General features: G+C 53.8%; 1 non-coding gene across 1 annotated transcript in view; it reads left to right on the forward strand.

Moving 5' to 3' along the window:
• The first annotated feature begins 3499 nt into the window (after window positions 1-3499).
• LOC124584124 overlaps window positions 3500-5000 on the forward strand; it is a 1910-nt gene continuing 409 nt past the window's right edge. Inside the window, exon 1 of the ribosomal RNA XR_006974534.1 lies at window positions 3500-5000. This exon is cut by the window's right edge and continues 409 nt beyond it. This is a non-coding gene — a ribosomal RNA (small subunit ribosomal RNA).

Genomic DNA, 5000 nt, shown 5'->3' on the forward strand with positions numbered 1-5000 from the left:
CCTAACCCGTATTGTGCCTTAACCTAACCCGTATTGTGCCTTAACCTAACCCGTATTGTGCCTTAACCTAACCCGTATTGTGCCTTAACCTAACCCGTATTGTGCCTTAACCTAACCCGTATTGTGCCTTAACCTAACCCGTATTGTGCCTTAACCTAACCCGTATTGTGCCTTAACCTAACCCGTATTGTGCCTTAACCTAACCCGTATTGTGCCTTAACCTAACCCGTATTGTGCCTTAACCTAACCCGTATTGTGCCTTAACCTAACCCGTATTGTGCCTTAACCTAACCCGTGTTGTGCCTTAACCTAACCCGTGTTGTGCCTTAACCTAACCCGTGTTGTGCCTTAACCTAACCCGTATTGTGCCTTAACCTAACCCGTGTTGTGCCTTAACCTAACCCGTGTTGTACCTTAACCTAACCCGTGTTGTACCTTAACCTAACCCGTGTTGTACCTTAACCTAACCCGTGTTGTACCTTAACCTAACCCGTGTTGTACCTTAACCTAACCCGTGTTGTACCTTAACCTAACCCGTGTTGTACCTTAACCTAACCCGTGTTGTACCTTAACCTAACCCGTGTTGTACCTTAACCTAACCCGTGTTGTACCTTAACCTAACCCGTGTTGTGCCTTAACCTAACCTATGTTGCGCCTTAACCTAACCTATGTTGCGCCTTAACCTAACCTATGTTGCGCCTTAACCTAACCTATGTTGCGCCTTAACCTAACCCATATTGTACCTTAACCTAACCCATATTGTACCTTAACCTAACCCATATTGTACCTTAACCTAACCCATGTTGCGCCTTAACCTAACCCATGTTGCGCCTTAACCTAACCTATGTTGCGCCTTAACCTAACCCATGTTGCGCCTTAACCTAACCCATGTTGCGCCTTAACCTAACCCATGTTGCGCCTTAACCTAACCCATGTTGCGCCTTAACCTAACCCATGTTGCGCCTTAACCTAACCCATGTTGCGCCTTAACCTAACCCATGTTGCGCCTTAACCTAACCCATGTTGCGCCTTAACCTAACCCATGTTGCGCCTTAACCTAACCCATGTTGCGCCTTAACCTAACCCATGTTGCGCCTTAACCTAACCCATGTTGCGCCTTAACCTAACCCATGTTGCGCCTTAACCTAACCCATGCTGCGCCTCAACCTAACCTATGTTGCGCCTCAACCTAACCTATGTTGCGCCTCAACCCAACACACGTTGGGCCTCAACCCAACACACGTTGGGCCTTAACCCAACACACGTTGGGCCTTAACCCAACACACGTTGGGCCTTAACCCAACACACGTTGGGCCTTAACCCAACACACGTTGGGCCTTAACCCAACACACGTTGGGCCTTAACCCAACACACGTTGGGCCTTAACCCAACACACGTTGGGCCTTAACCCAACACACGTTGGGCCTTAACCCAACACACGTTGGGCCTTAACCCAACACACGTTGGGCCTTAACCCAACACACGTTGGGCCTTAACCCAACACACGTTGGGCCTTAACCCAACACACGTTGGGCCTTAACCCAACACACGTTGGGCCTTAACCCAACACACGTTGGGCCTTAACCCAACACACGTTGGGCCTTAACCCAACACACGTTGGGCCTTAACCCAACACACGTTGGGCCTTAACCCAACACACGTTGGGTCTTAACCCAACACACGTTGGGCCTTAACCCAACACACGTTGGGCCTTAACCCAACACACGTTGGGCCTTAACCCAACACACGTTGGGCCTTAACCCAACACACGTTGGGCCTTAACCCAACACACGTTGGGCCTTAACCTGCTCTGTAATTGTCATACGACGCGTTATATTAGTGTAGTGTTGCCTAACTGCAACCCCCGCAATATAGTTTGCTACTCGCACTGCCCGGTCCCCAGAGTATCGCTTCATGTGAAACACCTTGCAGCTATACACTGTAATGCGGATGGCAGTAGGACGTACATGCTCAATGCCCTTCGCAGTTGTTCATTGGCATTCGCATGGCGAAGCACAGCCTACGTTGTGGTACGGCTTGTGTCAACTGTCCGCTGATGTTGTACGTCCAAATCACACACTGTACTGCACATTGGTCCTCATGTACTGAATGATACATCGTGGTACATGTGTGACCGTACCACGACTGCGCCAACAACGGCGAACCATACGGTCCAAATATTGTGCACTCAGCTACGTGTCGTCTCCCTATAAGAGCTGGATTGCAGTATGGTATGCCGTGGATGGCGATCAGCATGAGCCGTCTGTTGATGTAGTGGCGCGTGTTGTCAGACGTAGTCGTCTCCTCTCACACACCGTGATAGCATGGTGCACTGCGTTCCACATCTGCGACATGCGACAGAGGCCGGTTGACAGTCGTTCGCGCAATGGACATCGCATACGTACGGGGGCCACCTTCCACGTGTTCGCGAAGCGTGCACATGTTGTTGCGTGTATGTGGGCAGACATAGTGTGTCATGACACCTGACACAGGCATGCAACAATCGTTGAATTTGCAAATGGCGATGGACGTCTACGTTTGCTGGTGACGTTACGCAAATGAACAACTGGTAAACCGTTGTGGTGCGGTTGTTCTCGCTAGAGGTGAATCAGTGATGGCGACGATCGGTTGAGCTACCAACCGGTTGTTTCAGCGATACCCACCATGCCCACGAACGTGAATGGCATGTGGGTGTGAAGCGATACGCGGCGGTGGCTGGGTGGGACCGTCCCCGGCCGGTGAGGGGGGGCCTCCCGGCGTGCTGGCCGCGCGGTGCGTGGGCGCACGCGCTACAGCCGGCTGGTGGGGGCGGCCAGTGGCAGGCGCGCCGGCCGACGGAGGCGGCAGGCGGCGCAGCTGCGCGCCGGCGCACCCTGCACGCGGCGCCGTGCGGCCAAAGTAGGTCCTCGCGGGCCCGGTGCGAAGCGCGGTGGACATCTGCAGTGTGCTGGTCCGATTGAGGACTGTGTGCGCTGAGGATGCGCCGCCGCCCGGCGCTCGGCGCCGCGACGCCGTCTGCTGCTCGGTCGCCTCTGCGGTTCTCGCAGGTGGTTTGTATCGCAGCTGTGCGGACGTGTTGGCGCGTGCGCTGTGCTGGGAGAGTTCGCTTCGGCACCCAAGTGGGGCTTTTGTCCTTCTGTGGCGCTGGCGTTGGAGCTGCCGGTCACCGTAGGTGGCGCGTGTTGTCTCCCGCCGGCAATGCCACGACAGCACGCTCCCGGGCCTCTGTCGGCAGCGGCAAGCTCAGTTGGGAGCACGGGTGGTCGCACCTAAAGCGTCTACTCGCCAAACTCCGGGCGATTGCGCCTCTCTCGAACCCGACCAAGTACTTAGGACGGCGCTGCGCGCCGCCGGGACCTGAGAGGGTTTCGAGGTGTATGGTGCAGGGGAGCTCAGCCTCCTCCTGTTTGCAGAATAATTGAGCGGACGCTTGCGTGTTCGCGCGGGCCCCCGGGACACACTCCCGGGCGGCCGGCTGCTCAGCTCTAGTTGACGCAGCTCCCTGGTTGATCCTGCCAGTAGTCATATGCTTGTCTCAAAGATTAAGCCATGCATGTCTCAGTACAAGCCGCATTAAGGTGAAACCGCGAATGGCTCATTAAATCAGTTATGGTTCCTTAGATCGTACCCACGTTACTTGGATAACTGTGGTAATTCTAGAGCTAATACATGCAAACAGAGTCCCGACCAGAGATGGAAGGGACGCTTTTATTAGATCAAAACCAATCGGTCGGCTCGTCCGGTCCGTTTGCCTTGGTGACTCTGAATAACTTTGGGCTGATCGCACGGTCCTCGTACCGGCGACGCATCTTTCAAATGTCTGCCTTATCAACTGTCGATGGTAGGTTCTGCGCCTACCATGGTTGTAACGGGTAACGGGGAATCAGGGTTCGATTCCGGAGAGGGAGCCTGAGAAACGGCTACCACATCCAAGGAAGGCAGCAGGCGCGCAAATTACCCACTCCCGGCACGGGGAGGTAGTGACGAAAAATAACGATACGGGACTCATCCGAGGCCCCGTAATCGGAATGAGTACACTTTAAATCCTTTAACGAGTATCTATTGGAGGGCAAGTCTGGTGCCAGCAGCCGCGGTAATTCCAGCTCCAATAGCGTATATTAAAGTTGTTGCGGTTAAAAAGCTCGTAGTTGGATTTGTGTCCCACGCTGTTGGTTCACCGCCCGTCGGTGTTTAACTGGCATGTATCGTGGGACGTCCTGCCGGTGGGGCGAGCTGAAGGCGTGCGACGCGCCTCGTGCGTGCTCGTGCGTCCCGAGGCGGACCCCGTTGCAATCCTACCAGGGTGCTCTTGAGTGAGTGTCTCGGTGGGCCGGCACGTTTACTTTGAACAAATTAGAGTGCTTAAAGCAGGCAAGCCCGCCTGAATACTGTGTGCATGGAATAATGGAATAGGACCTCGGTTCTATTTTGTTGGTTTTCGGAACCCGAGGTAATGATTAATAGGGACAGGCGGGGGCATTCGTATTGCGACGTTAGAGGTGAAATTCTTGGATCGTCGCAAGACGAACAGAAGCGAAAGCATTTGCCAAGTATGTTTTCATTAATCAAGAACGAAAGTTAGAGGTTCGAAGGCGATCAGATACCGCCCTAGTTCTAACCATAAACGATGCCAGCCAGCGATCCGCCGCAGTTCCTCCGATGACTCGGCGGGCAGCCTCCGGGAAACCAAAGCTTTTGGGTTCCGGGGGAAGTATGGTTGCAAAGCTGAAACTTAAAGGAATTGACGGAAGGGCACCACCAGGAGTGGAGCCTGCGGCTTAATTTGACTCAACACGGGAAACCTCACCAGGCCCGGACACCGGAAGGATTGACAGATTGATAGCTCTTTCTTGATTCGGTGGGTGGTGGTGCATGGCCGTTCTTAGTTGGTGGAGCGATTTGTCTGGTTAATTCCGATAACGAACGAGACTCTAGCCTGCTAACTAGTCGCGTGACATCCTTCGTGCTGTCAGCGATTACTTTTCTTCTTAGAGGGACAG

Source organism: Schistocerca americana, unplaced genomic scaffold (genome assembly GCF_021461395.2).
Source record: "Schistocerca americana isolate TAMUIC-IGC-003095 unplaced genomic scaffold, iqSchAmer2.1 HiC_scaffold_47, whole genome shotgun sequence".
In the NCBI taxonomy this organism is placed as follows: Eukaryota; Metazoa; Arthropoda; class Insecta; order Orthoptera; family Acrididae; genus Schistocerca; species Schistocerca americana.